General features: G+C 40.8%; 1 long non-coding RNA gene across 1 annotated transcript; it reads left to right on the top strand.

The window, feature by feature from the left end:
- The first annotated feature begins 2,025 nt into the window (after window positions 1–2,025).
- LOC122238552 lies at window positions 2,026–14,672 on the top strand. Its single transcript, XR_006217476.1, has 4 exons — window positions 2,026–2,189; window positions 2,875–2,920; window positions 14,014–14,053; window positions 14,492–14,672. It is a non-coding gene; the product is annotated as an uncharacterized LOC122238552 (long non-coding RNA).
- Window positions 14,673–14,994: the final 322 nt, after the last annotated feature.

The following is a 14,994-nucleotide window of genomic DNA, read 5'->3' as shown; positions in this document are numbered from 1 at the left end:
TTTGAGAGAGAGAGAAAGAGCACAAGAGCGGGGGAGGATCCGAGGGAGAGGAAGAGAGAGAATCTTAAGCAGCATCATGCCCAGTGAGTATGGAACTTGACTCGAGGCTGGATCCCACGACCACGAGATCACGACCTGAGCCAGTATCAAGTCTGACGCTTACCTGACTGAGCCACCAAAGCGCCCCCACACTATCTTGAATTTTCTATTTCTTGAGTCATATCAAAGATCAGCACAAATCATAGTTTGTATTTATAAGATACCATATGCTTATTTATTTTCCATGTATTGAATATTTACTATATGAAGTATAATCCTAGAAATGAAAGACATTTTCTGCCTTCATTCACAGCTTAGGATGGGAGACATGCAAGTCAGTGCTTAAAATACGGTGAGTAAGTGCTGTGGTAGAGTATGTAAAGATGACCTTGGGATATCCAAGTCCCCCTCCCAGACAAGTGGGGACCTGCTCTATTGCATTTCAGTAAGGGTATTAGCATGGGAGTTGTGGAAGGGGTGCTTAATACAAGTTATCTCTTGTTTGTGGGGGTATATCTAGGGATACATGCTGACTCCTTACATGCAGACTTGTTTAAAGAAATTCCAGGTAAAGAGGTTTATTGGACTGTTCAGTTCTTAGGGATTCATGCATGACATTCACAAAACCATGCACACTGGGAAATGTGCAACATTTTTCATATGGACATGAATCTTCTAAAGGGAGAACTCATAGCTTTCTCCTTTCTCAAAAGGGTCTATGATTTCCACAGGGATTAGAACCATTTCTCTATTGTGTAAGCTGTTGGAGAAGATGAATTGGTAAAGAAATGATCCTGTGGGGGCATCTGGCTGGCTCAGTGGGTAGAGCATGCGACTATTGATCTCAGGGTCATGAGTTCCAGACTATGTTGGGTGGAGAGTTTACTTAAAAAGAAAAAAAAAAAAGTGATCCTGTGGTTAAGAGTTCCTGGAGGGATTTCCTTAGGACTTTCCCCATAAATACAGAAGTTATCTGTAATAGATGATACATTAAAAAGTATTTTAAAATCAAGCTATCCTTGCCTATACTGGAGTATCCCAGTAAAAAAAAAACCAAAAAAAAACTTGGATCGAATTATTCTGTAAACTGAAAAATTTAAGGAAAACATTTTTCTGTATTCATAAGTTCTATATATAACCTTCCTATTGAGATATCCATGGTGATGCCATTACAGCCACCATGACTACTGTCCCAAGGAATTCTAAGAGTTATCATTTCATTTGTATTTACCACATGCCAGAGGCTCTAGATATTTTTAAAAAATGTTTTATTTATTTATTTTTGAGGGGGGGGGGAGGGAGGGAAGGAGAGAGAAAACACAAGCAGTGGAGGGGGAGAGAGAGAGGGGGACAGAATCTGAAGCAGGCTCCAGGCTCTGAGATGTCAGCACAGAGTCTGTTGTGGGGCTCAAATCCACGAACCATGAGATCATGACGTGAGCTTGAAGTTGGACACTTAACCGACTGAGCCACCCAGGTGCCCCTCTAGATGTGTTTTCTGATTTTTACAACTACACATGGCAATCATTATCTGTATTTTGTGGGTGAGGAGATCAAGGCTCAAAGAGGTTAGAAAATGTAGTCTCGACGAGACAGCTTGTATTTAGTAGAGCCAAGATCTGAACACTGCATTGGCAGATTCAAAAGTCTATGTTCTTTTCATAGCATGATACTGACTTACTTTATGGTAATGTGGTTTACTCAAGGTGTTTCTGATTTTAAATAACTGAAGTAAATTTGAATTAGCTTTAACAAAAACGGGCAATTTGCTTTAAGGACCAGGAGTGTCTTGAGGAATTCAAAGATAGGAATGCAAGTGGCTTCTGGAAGGAACTGGAACTGAGAAGTGGAAAGCCATCATTCTTTCTCTGACTCTTACGTTACCTCCTCTACTGCATCTCCTTTATTGTGTTTTCTCTGGATTTTTCTGTAGCTCATATAGATGATAGAATATGGCTGTTGCACGGCTTCAACCAAGTGCACAGATTAGCTGTTCCTAAATCTGAATTCCGAATTCCTGGCAGAGAGAATCTGATTGGCTCTGCTGCAGACAGACATCTATTCTGGGTCCAATCAGCTTTAACCAAGGAGGCAGAATTACATCGTCCAGACATGGCTGCCATGGGATTTGAAGGCAACATCCTTTACTGGTAGGAATGTTTAACTCTTGTCTTTTCTCACTCATCTGGTTTGACTACAGCCCATTCTGGGTACTCTAATTATTACATGGAGAAGTCTAAGAGCCCCTCTACTCCAGGTTTGACCCAAGGTTATAGCTCTTTGAAGAGAAAAGAAGTCTATGACAGACTTGGGTAATGTGTTGTCATGTCAATTTTTCTCCCTTTTGAAGTACATCATGTCATTATTGTCCCTCCAGTCTTGTTCCTTATACCTTAATTGCCTTTCCACACACACATACATGCGCACACGCACACACACACACACACACACACACACACACCTCACTCACACAGGAGTACCATTGCAGTATCTGCTCAGAAGAAATCATCTGCCATCGGAGTTCACCTTTTGCCCTGGGCTACAGTAGCAGCAAACTACTGACTTTCTTTGCCAATATAAAGTGAATAAAACCCTCTCCCAACCTGTTGTCCTTATTATCTCTTTATGATAATGTTGAGAGCCCTTTCCCCTATAGTTGCTACCTATCTAGAAATGGGTCCAGTTACTTTCATTGGGCACAGTGGGAGGAAATTCACCTGGGGCTCTTAGGAACAAATGGTCCAGGTTGTTTCTCAATTGAAGGAGCTTCTAAGGAAGGAGGTCAAATAGAATCACCCAGTTATAGACACCTATACTTTCTATATTCTTTTGCAGCTGTGAGGAGAAACTCAAGGGGAAAAATTTATTGTTACATTTTCTGGTAAGTGACCCAAACTAATGAATGCTAAGTGTTCCAAAAGTTTGTTTGTGGGTCAGTTGTTTAGAACTTAGAACTCATTTTACTATGGAAACGATATTATACTTGGTAGTTTACATTTCTAGCCATACCGTAAATGATCATTTGGTCTACAACATAGCTGAAATGCTAATTATTATCTCATAATTTACTTGCTCTTAAAATTGGGGTCTGGACTCTTTTGTGTCTAAAGCCTTGACTTCATTAGCTTCCTGAATACTAGTTCTCCTGAACTTCTCTAAAATTCGATATTCTCTGGAACCTTCACTTCCTCTCACTCTAAACGAGGTAGAGAGAAACCATGGAGGCATGCAAGGGATGGCTTGAGGGTGGCTCCACGTATTGAAAAATGCAGGTGTACTAGATGTCACAAAAGGAAAGATAGGAGTAGAGAGTAGAGAGTTTAATGTCCTTAGTGACTCCTCTCAAAAGGATAAGGGAGTCAGGGGAGGAGGACCAGGGAGAGAAGAGTGACTGACTGCCACATTTGATAAATAGGTATTGTTGTGAGTGCCTGTGTGTAAAATATTTATTAACTTTTTCTTTCTTGCATGTACTTGAGTTTTTTCCCCCTTGAGTAGCCTGCAAAAAATTCATGATGAATTCTACAGCATTCCCCATTTGTTTAGCTGAATCCCTGAACTTAACCTCCCTGGGGTGAGGCATCGTGACTGCACGGAAGCCCTGACAGGTAACAGGAAGGCGGGCACCGGCCTCTGGTTGTTGTGTAATCACAACGTGCCTTCATGGGGATCCTGCATAAGTGTTTTTAGTAGATGATTTCATCTCCTTCTCTGACTTGGACCCAGACAACTTTACATTCTCAGCAAACAGATGGACAACAGGGTTGAAATAGGATCTTGTACTGAAATAGTCTTTGAGTCATACACTTTGACTGTTCACTTTTCCAGGAAACCTGCCTCCTCCTCCTTGCAGGAGGCCAATGCTGACAATTAATGTACTCAGAGTTGTTGGACTCTCTTCCCAATGTATGTTTGGTATCTTTCTTCTTGGTTAAGATGGGGCTTCCACTGAGATAGGATTATTGTCTGGTTTGCTCGGGCAAAACACCTGGCCTTTTGCCCTGAGTAGATATTTAAGAAGTAGAATTAAAATGTTTTATACCAACCTTCTATTTTTGTCTTCCTTACAAAAAAGTTCCTGGTATGAAAACAAGGGGGGTTGATTTCACCTGTAACTTTATTTGGGGAAGCAGGAGCACTGGCAGAGAGTCACTTGACCGGGTTATTAGGCGCTAGTCCATGTGGGGCCGGTACCTGCCTGTTTGACCCCAGGGAAGTCTGTTCAATTTTCAGTGCTCAATTTCCTCATCTATGAAAGGGGGATGATAAAGCCAACTGAAAGGGTACTGTGAGTATTCCGTGGGATGATGTTTGTGAGAGCGTCCGATGTGGTAACATTGCTGTAGTAACAGGTTCTGATCTGTTTTCAGGGGTCGGAACTATCCTTCCTCTATAACCAGTTTATAATGGGCATGCAGTAATTTGCTTAAAGACTTGTTTATTCTAAACCTGGAGCATTGTACTCAATGCCTTTCACTCAATCCCTGCAGAAAAGGTGTACGTTGTCCACGCCTTTGTCATTTCCGCCTTCATCTGAATTTCTGAATGCAGTATAGAACCAGGCACTGTATAAATCAGGGCATGTTGTAGATCACAACGTCTGCATCCTGCTCATTTGGATCATGTGTTATGTTTTTGGATGAGAGGCCTAAGTTGATGTGATATCAACAGAACATCTTGACCGGTCTGAACTGTTGAACGGAAACAATGAGCATGGAAAGGACAGGCGGCCACTCAAGTTTATCGTGTTCTTTTGAGCTCTGATTTCTGCTTCCCCATCTCTGATTTTTGTAGCCGCAGGTAGGTACCACAACATCCTGTACGAGGATGCGTAAAAATTAAAGGTTGGAAAGATCGGAAGTGTTTTGTTTGTTTTGTTTTTCAGAATTTATGTAACAACAACATAATATGGGTGACTCTAAAAAGTTTTGTCTTCTGTGGGTCAAAGAGGATATGATTCGGGATTGGTGATTTTCCACATAATCACCGAGGAGAACTTCAGCCTTTATGTTTGCAGATTAGGTCATAGGAAAGGAAGCCAAATTGACCGGAGGACCGCTGATCCCAGTAGAATGATCTAGGATCCTTGCACCAAAGTTTCTATCATTTGTCTTGATTTGTTCTCTCTCCCCTTTACACGGGGAGGTGAAGGAGTCTTCCTTCCTCACCCTGTTCCTCGGTCGGCCGCATTACTGTCTCACACAACTGCACTATTTATCTTTATTCATTCCTGCTTCTCAGGGCAGTCATAAGATCACCTTTTTGTCTTTGGAGAAAATCTGAAAGTTTTAACATATTACTAATGAGCCTCATTGTGTTTAAGAAAGCACTGGGTGTGATAACAATCAGGAATAAAGCTAGAGGTGACTTTCTCTGATGATTAACTGCTTTTATTATCCCTTGGAAAGTTTATAAATGAGTAGTTTTAAAGTTTTTTTTTTAATGTTTTTAATTTTTAATGGAATGCCTTGGCTGGAGAAATTTTTTCTGCCATCAGTAGAGCTTATCTGCCATCCATCTCTCTCTTTTCGCTCATGCAGTTCCTTTTGCCCAGCCCCCTCTCTGTTGGCTCCCCACATTTCTGCCCAGGCTCTCCGGGTTCTGCAGGGCGGGGTTCACAAAGCCGCCTTCCGGGATCCGGATGGCACAACACTGGGGCACTGCCCTGCCTGGTATACGTGTCTGACTTTTCCTACACTGCATGTTTTGTTTATTTTTGTGTTCCCAGTACCTAATAAAGATCTCCGTAGACAATAGGAGCTAAATAAAAGTTTGCCGAATGAGTTGCTTCATTCAGGTTAAGAGCATTGTGTGTACTAAGGATGGAAAACCAGGGGAGGCCAGCTGTCCTCATGGGGGAGGAGGCAAGTGGAAATGGAGAGGGTGTGTCCCCGAAAAGTTATACCTCGAGTCACGTTTTGGGGACGGAGGAGCTGTTCATCAGGTGGGAGAGGTGGGGGAAAATGGGCACATGGAGAGCCAAAGGAATTAGTGAATGGGAGATTTGGAGCACCTGAAAATAGTTTTGTGTGGCTGGGACACAGATGCAAAGTGAAAGGGGCAGAAGATGAATCTAAAAAGGTAGGCAGGTTATACGTTCCTTTGAATTTTGTGCCCAATAAAAAAAATCACTTGGGTCATTGGCCAGAATTACTTCTGTGATGCACTAATGCATGGTATAATACCAGCTGGGATTGGATCTCATAAGGTCATTGGATTAGATGAGTTACTACTTAATTAATTTTATGTAACGATGACTTCAAAGTAAATTGGGTAGATATACTGGTCGGTGTTCGAAGTGAAAGTCTGCTGAAATCACAAACAGATCTTAAAAGTTTTAGGGGATTCTACCTGACAAAATATTGGAGTCATAATATAACCCTAAATAGTTTATATCACAAGAAAACTTTATAGCTGAATCAGTATTTTAACAAGGCTTTTCTGATACATCAGCTACTAATCATTTAAAAATGTGATTAAACAGGGAGGGGCACCTGGTGGCTCAGTCGGTTAAGCATCTGACTCTTGATTTTGGCTCAGGTCATGATCTCATGGTTCATGAGCTGGAGCCCCATGTTGGGCTCCATGCTGCCAGTGCGGAGCCAGCTTAGGATTCTCTCTCTCCACACCTACCCCCCACCCCCAATAAATAAATAAACTTAAAAAAGTGTAGGGGCACCTGGGTGGCTCAGTCGGTAGACATCCAAATCTTAGTTTCAGCTCAGGTCACTATCTCACACTTGGTGAGTTCGAGCCCTGCGTTGGGCTCTGCACTGACAGTGTGAAGCCTGCTTTGGATTCTCTCTTTCTCTGCCTCTCTCTGCCCCTCCCCTGCTCGTGCTCTGTCTGTCTGTCTCTCTCTCTCTGTCTCTCAAATAAACTCGAAAAAATGTTTAAAAAATGTGATTATGGCAGTGCAAGCTGGTGCAGCCACTCTGGAAAACAGTATGGAGGTTCCACAAAAAACTAAAAATAGAACTACCCTACAACCCAGCAATTGCACTACTAGGCATTTATCCATGGGATACAGGTGTGCTGTTCTGAAGGGACACATGCACCCCCATGTTTATAGCAGCACTATCGACAATAGCCAAAGTATGCAAAGAGTCCAAATGTCCACTGATGGATGAATGGATAAAGAAGATGTGGTATATATATACAAGGGAGTATTACTCGGCAATCAAAAAGAATGAAATATTGCCATTTGCAACTACTTGGATGGAACTGGAGGGTATTATGCTAAGTGAAATTAGAGAAAGACAAAAATCATATGACTTCACTCATATGAGGACTTTAAGAGACAAAACAGATGAACATAAGGGAAGGGAAACAAAAATAATATAAAAACAGAGAGGGGGACAAAACAGAAGAGACTCATAAATATGGAGAACAAACTGAGGGTTACAGGAGGGGTTGTGGGAGGAGGGATGGGCTAAATGGGTAAGTGGCACTAAGGAATCTACTCCTGAAATCATCGTTGCACTATATGCTAACTAATTTGGATGTAAATTTAAAAAAATAAAAAATAAAATTAAAAGCAAAAAAAAATATGCTACCACCAAAAAAAACATGTGATTAAATTTAGACATTTTTCTATAACGACTACTGCGAAAATACAAAAGATAATAGGGGCACCTGGGTGGCTTAGTCGGTTAAGCATCCGACTTCGGCTCAGGTCATGATCTCATGGTTCATGAGTTTGAGCCCCGCATTGGGCTCTGTGCTGACAGCTCAGAGCCTGGATCCTGCTTCGAATTCTGTGTCTCCCTCTCTCTCTACCCCTCCCCACTCATGCTCGCTCTCTGTCTCTGTTTCTCTCTCAAAAGTAAACATTAAAAAAAATTTCAAAAAGATAATATACGCAAAATACTTAGTACAAAGTAGCTTGCCTGGCACACAGTAGGCGCTCAACAGTATAATGTTTCTTCCCCCAATGGTGCCAGTCCTCAGGAAGCTTCCACTTTATGAACTTTTGGGAGAAACTGTAAAACAAAAAAAAAAAAAAACCAAAAAAAACAAACCAACACCCTGTCTCCAAGTGTATATTTGTTGAAATATCCGCTAATTCTTTGGTGAGAGCTTGGAATTTCCTTGGTGATTTTAAACAAGATTTCCTCTATTTCGTGTGTTCATTGTATGAGTCTTAGATCACCAGGGCCGATCTGATGCAAGCACAGACATTTCAAAGCCTTGGTGGGACTACCTGTTTTAACAGTTGCTTACATTTAAAAATAGTTCTAGCCCCTTGGCACCTCAGGGTTTCTGTGAATCATGCCGAGCCACCCTTGACATGTACAAATATGTTTTCCTCCTGGATTTGTAGGCGGGCAGCGGGTTTGTCTGGTGTCTCCCAGTGCCTACTTATGCGGGGGAGGAGTTGAGATCCCAGGTTGGAAAACGAAAACTTGAACTAGATGTTTGCTGGGCACCATCCAGGAGCACTGCATGCCTTTGGTTTGTTTTGATTAAATTCCAAAGTGATACAATCATCTGGCTGTTAAAGATAACTAATTGCCTTGTTTTCTACTTAGAGGTGTGATGGTTCCAGATTGGCAAGTTAGGATGGTTTTGCAGTGGGACACTGGGACGTGACCATTGTCACTGGGGTTTAGTCTTTAGGTGAGCAGGGCAGGCTACCAGGGCACATCACCAAGATACATATAAGGGAGCATTTCTTTGGAGATGTGCGATTTTCCAAGCTCCAGTTACTAGAGTACTAAGTGTACTAAGTAATACACTTATTAACCCACTTGGATAAAAACAAATCAAAAGCATACCAAATACAAAAAGTAGAGACTTTTAAGATCACATTCCCTAATTATAATCCAATTAAATTGGAAATTAATAGGGGCGCCTGGGTGACTCAGTCGGTTAAGCGTCTGACTTCGGCTCAGGTCATGATCTCGCGGTTCATGAGTTCGAGCCCCGCATTGGGCTCTGTGCTGAGAGCTCAGATCCTGGGGCCTGCTTCGGATTCTGTGTCTCCCTCTCTCTCTCTGCCCCTCCTTCGCTCACGCTCTGTCTCTCTCAAAAATAAACCTTAATAAAATTAAATTGGACATTAATAATAAAGATATGATCCCCCCCCCCCAAAAAATGCCACTTGAAACGAAGAAATACTCTCCTAGATAAACCTTTGATCAAAGAATAAATCAAAGAGAAATTGTACAGGGGTGCCTTGGTGGCTCAGTCAGTTGAGCCTCCAACTTTTGATTTCTGCTCAGGTCATGATCGCATGGTTGTTGGAGAGAACCCTGCATCAGGCTCTATGCTGGGTATGGAATCTGCTTAAGATTCTCTCTCTCCCTCTTTCCTCTGCCCCTCCCTTGCTCATTCTCACTCTCTTTCTCTCTGTCTCTCAAAAATAAAACAAAACTAACAAATGGTGATTCTTTAGAAAGCAATAAAAATTATACTTGTATACTCAATTTTTAAGGTATATTACCCAAAATTTTACTCAAAGGAAAACCTGTAAAACAGTAAATATATATTATTATTCATGAGGAAAAGACTGACAGGGCACCTGGGTGGTTCGGTTGGTTAAGTGACCGACTTGCTTTCAGCTCAGGTCACGATCTCACAGTTCATGAGTTCAAGCCCTGTGTCAGGGTCTGATGGAACTGAGCCTGCTTGAAACTCTCTCTCTCCCTCTTTCTCCGCCCCTTCCCTGCTCTCACATGTGCTCTCTCACTCTCAAATAAACTTTAAAAAAAAAAACCAACCCTGACAAAACCCCTGGTTCCCTCAAAAAGAAAAAAAAAGAGGTACTGATAAAGTTAAAAGTGGCATTAATGGAATAGAAAAAAAGCAGAAAGGCTAAATAAGACAAAAAAATTGGAAAAAGTAAAAATATACAAGATTAGGAACAAGGAAACAGACCCAACCACAGTGGCAGGAGAGTTGGAAAGAATTATAAGAAATACACGTGGAAACTGTGCGGAACTCTGTAGAAACAAATTTGAAAATATAGAAGAAATGGACAATGTTGGAAGTAAAACGTAAGTGACCCAAATTGGATCGTGTAGAAAATTCAGCTAGATCACCAGAAGTCTCAGTTTGTGCCTGCTCGGCCTGTCCCACCTGCCATTGGTTCTGGACTTTATTATTTTCACAGTCACTAAAATAAGACGGGGTAGTGGTCCTCGACCTCATGAGAACGGGTTTTCGTATGATCTCTGTAGTGCGTGTGGTGAAGAGTGTTCTTAACGCATGCTTACGTACAACCCTATGTCCCCCCCGCCCCCACCAAGTTCTCTCCAAATGCAAGTTCACTTACATCTCTCTGTAAAGAGCAGCCTGCAGAGCCCCTGCTAACAAGATGAAACATGCTCCTACATTGGTGGCTAAGGACAACTAACTCATCCCAGTCCTGCTGCTGGCGGGAAAGGTCCTCCAGGCTGCTGGCCCTGCCGGCTATGTGGCCTACCGGTCGGCAACGCCGTGGCCTCCCCTCCCCTCTGCCCCCGTGGCCTACAAGAGCACAAAGCTGCCAGGTTGGGCCTGGGTGTGGTCGGCGTGAAGTGTGGGAAGTCTGAATGTTCTCCGGGTGGTGATTTCGTCATTTTTGTGCAGTGTAACTCGAAAACTCTCTGTTTTGTTGTTTACTAACTTGGAAATTTACTTTGGAAGAATCCCCCGTTGCAGAAAATGAGCTAAAGAAGTGCAAAGTTTAAAGAAAAGTTGAGTATTGGGTTTCTGTTTCTTAAGAAAGATAAGAATGAATGTGTAATTCACACACCTACTGAAGCAACATCCATATCTACTTTAAAAATTTGCAGTTATTATTTTTTAAATTATTTATTTTGAGAGTGAGCAAGTGAGCATGAGCATGGGAGGGGTGGGGGGGGAGAGAGAGAGAGAGAGAGAGAGAGAGAGAGAGAGAGAGAGAGAGAGAGAGAACCCACCACACCATCAGCATGGAGCCCTACTCGGGGCTCGAACCCACGAGCTGTGAGATCATGACCCGAGCTGAAACTGAGAGCCAGACGCTCAACCAAGTGAGACACCCAGGTGCCCCAAGTTTGCAATTATTTTAAGAATACTTTGCCCGAAGGTCAAGATTTAACACCTGCAGCCTCAGACCGTGTCCTTAAATTTTATTCCGTGAAGCATGGCTCTTCTAAATTCCAGTCATTTTCAACTTTGGTTGCTTACACATACATGAAAGGTGAAGTCACCACTGTTGATCTGTTGGCTCTGACAGCAGAAGAGAATTTAACACACCAACTGTGCCAGTTTCATGTAAATGTTACCACATGCTTCACAAAGAAAATCAGTTAATTTTTTTACCTGAATGGTTTCATTATTTTCATATAATTCAGAAAAGCTTTTAGGAAAATCACTCCACGGAAGTTTACAGGTTTAATATTACCGTGAATTCTATTATAAATTTGTTGAAAAAGTTTACCATCAAAAAATGAAATTTAGGGGCGCCTGGGTAGCTCTGTTGGTTAAGCGTCCGACTCCTGATCTTGGCTCAGGTCAGGATCTCACGGTTTGTGGGATCAAGTCCCACATCAGTCTCCACGCTGCTAACGGAGCCTGCTTGGGATTCTCTCTGTCCCTCTCTCTCTGTCCATCCCCTGCTTGTACTCTCTCTCTCTCTCAAAATAAAGAAATAAACCTTAAAAAATGAAATTTATCTTTTTAACAGCTTTACTGAGGTAAAATTTATAAACCAGAAGTTTTACCTATTTTAAGTGCACAGTTGGAAGATTTTCAGTAAATTTGTACAGTTGTGCATCCATCCCTGCCACTCAGTTTTAGAACGCTTCTGTCACTGTCATCCCTGCAAAAGCTCCTTGGTGCCTCTTTGGAGTCAATCTCCATACTCACGTTCGGCCCCTGGGAGTGCCGATAATGATTTATTTTTCAGCGAGAACACAAATAAGCATGTTAGTGGGGCACAATGTCAGAGTACACACAATGGAATTGCTAGAATGAGAAGTCTGAGGGACAGACATTTGCACATATAATTGCACAGAGAAGTCGTTATCTCTTTTGAACAAACTGCAAGGGAAATAGGAGAAATAGCCAAGTTTTACAAATATTTTTCTTCATACGCTAAGTTGTTGAACCAGAATATTTTTGTGATGAAGCCGAGTATGGGTTTTCTGTCCTTGCAGCCCAATATCGATCAGATTTTACAAATAGTTTGAAGAACTACTTTGTAAATCAGCCCTAATTGATTGCATTGACATTTGTTTTTTTGCAGAGGAGTCCTCTAAATTTGGGTTGTATTTTGTTTGAAATCGTTTGGGTTGTGTTTTGTTTGAAACCAGTTAGAATTTTTTTTTAAGTTTACTCATTTATTTTTGTGAGAGAGAGAGAGTGAATGAGAACAGGTGAGGGGCAGAGAAAGAGGGACATAGAGAATTCCAAGCAGGCTCCACGCTGTTAGCTCAGAGCTCCACGTGGGTCTTGAACTCAGGAACCGTGAGATCATGACCTGAGCCAAAACCAAGAGCTGGACACTTAACTGGGTGAGCCACTCAGGTGCTCCTAGAGATTTTTAATCAAAGTACCAGTTAATGAAACAAGCAAAATAAATATTCAGGTTTTGAAGTTTTGCAAATTGCAATTATGGGAAAAAAGGTCACAAACAGGAAGGTACTAGAATCTATCCTTACAAGGTAGGAACTGAGCCAAGTCAATGATAAGAAAGTCAAACACAGGATGCAGGATTTAATTTTGAAATTTTGTAGTGGCACTTGGGATATCTAGAATTGTGGATGGAAAGATCCTTTTGATGCAAATACTATTCTTATAGGATACACTTGTGTTGTCCTCAAGAATTCAAAATAGATTGAATTTTAGAAAGTTTGTGTTTTCAGGGTATCTAACTTTGATGGAACAGTAAAAAGAATCGTAAGTGGATACAATTCATCCTGATGAATTTTTTTTTTGTTTTTCTCAAAGAAAGGTATGACAAAAAATACAGTGTCTTTTAAAATACCGTGGCTTAAATATTTGTATGTCTCAATATAAAAATAAAAATTAAGAATATACTTCATGTAGTAGAGTTTTCTCTGAGCTTACCAGGTATTTGAGCACTGAAGACGAGTTATCTTCTCGATTAAAAATATTATGGTCTACAGAGAGGAATCAATTGAAGGGGTCAATAATTTCAAATATATTAACTATGAAATGTACCTTTAAAGAAGATTGTAGTAATTTTTTTTTAAATAAATGTTTATTCATTACTGAGAGAGTGTGAGTAGGGGAGGAGCAGAGACAGAGGAAGACAGAGAATCCTAAGCAGGCTTTGCACTGACAGGAGTGAGTCCGACGCAGGGCTTGAACTCATGAACCGTGAGGTCATGACCTGAGCTGAAGTCACTCAGCTGGCTGAGCCACCCAGGTGCCACAAGATTGCAGGAATTTTTATTAAGAAAATTAAAAAAGATTGTATATATGAAAATATAACATCTTTCATAAAAATAGCAATGATGCAGTGTTACTAACAAGCTGATTAAAGAACTTGAATATGCACCAAGACTAATTTTCTTTGCCATATATATTTTTTTTTAACGTTATTTATTTTTGAGACAGAGAGAGACAGAGCATGAACAGGGGAGGAGCAGAGAGAGAGGGAGACACAGAATCCGAAACAGGCTCCAGGCTCTGAGCTGTCAGCACAGAGCCCGACGCGGGGCTCGAACTCACGGACCGTGAGATCATGACCTGAGCCGAAGTCGGACGCCTAACCGACCAAGCCACCCAGGCGCCCCTCTTTGCCGTATTTTAAAAATTAAGATAAATTAATATAAAGAAGTTTAAAAATTGTTTTAAATGCTTGTATTCATAAGCATGCTGTTTTATTTGTTTAAGGTTTTATTTCTGAAAACAGTTTTTTGAATGGAACCATTCTGTCAGCCCGCCGATATAATGAAACCGACTGTTTTGTCCATCACTATATATTTTAAAAGTTATATGATGTCAACTATTTATTAGCATCTTCTTTCATTCTTACAGTGTCCTGGCTTGAATGAGAAATTCTGTCTTTAAGAGTCAGGTAATTGCACTGTTAACTTAAACTTTTCCAGATCATAGAAAAAGATGTTATCTCCCCAACTGACTTTGTGAAGCCAGCATACCTGTGATATCAGTATAAGACAATACGATGTGATTAAGAAGGTGTTATTCCAGGTTACAAATATGGTTCTATTTAAGAAAATCCAGCAGCACTGAATCCACTGTATCAAAAATCTAAAAGACAACTACTAGTACGAGCATATGAGCTGTTGATGAGAAATCTGCTAAGTAGAATTCAGTATATTCCTAATGTAACTCTTAAGGAGGTATAGAAGGGAACTGTTAGACATAATAAAGATTATTTGTGTAAAACTAACAACGAACTTGATATTGTGAGATGCTAAAACCAATTAAATAAGGATCTAGTTTTGAATGCCTATGACCAGCATTTTTATTTACATCATCTTTAATGTTGTAGGAAATGCGACAAGACAACAAATTATATTGCTGACATATGTACTGGAATGGAAGAGAGAAAAAAAACACATATTCTTGTTGCCGAGATGACTGTGTCTACACCCCCAAAAGTGAGACCAAATCAGAAACAGAACAGCCACTCTAGTAGGATTAATATGCTACTCAGAGAGATGGCTGGATGAGAGATAAATGTAGAAATTGAAAGCTTTTTTCTAAGTAATGAGTTATACGAAATGGAAAAATCATTCCCTTAAATAATAAAAACATAAAAATATACATAATATATAAATTTCCCACAGTTCAAAAATAGGATAGCTACAGGGGTCTTTTAAAAATTGCATAAAATGATCATAAAGTTTTATATTGATTATACCCTATTGAAAACTAGGAAGAGTATGAAATATAAGAATATTATTAAGTCATGGGGTGCCTGGGTGGCTCAGTCGGTTGGTTAAGCATCTGACTTTGGCTCAGGCCATGATCTTGTGATCCGTGAGTTCGAGC

Source organism: Panthera tigris, chromosome B2, assembly GCF_018350195.1.
Source record: "Panthera tigris isolate Pti1 chromosome B2, P.tigris_Pti1_mat1.1, whole genome shotgun sequence".
In the NCBI taxonomy this organism is placed as follows: domain Eukaryota; kingdom Metazoa; phylum Chordata; class Mammalia; order Carnivora; family Felidae; genus Panthera; species Panthera tigris.
The sequence above is the reverse complement of the archived record's forward strand: the minus strand, read 5'-3'. Positions and strand labels throughout refer to the sequence as shown.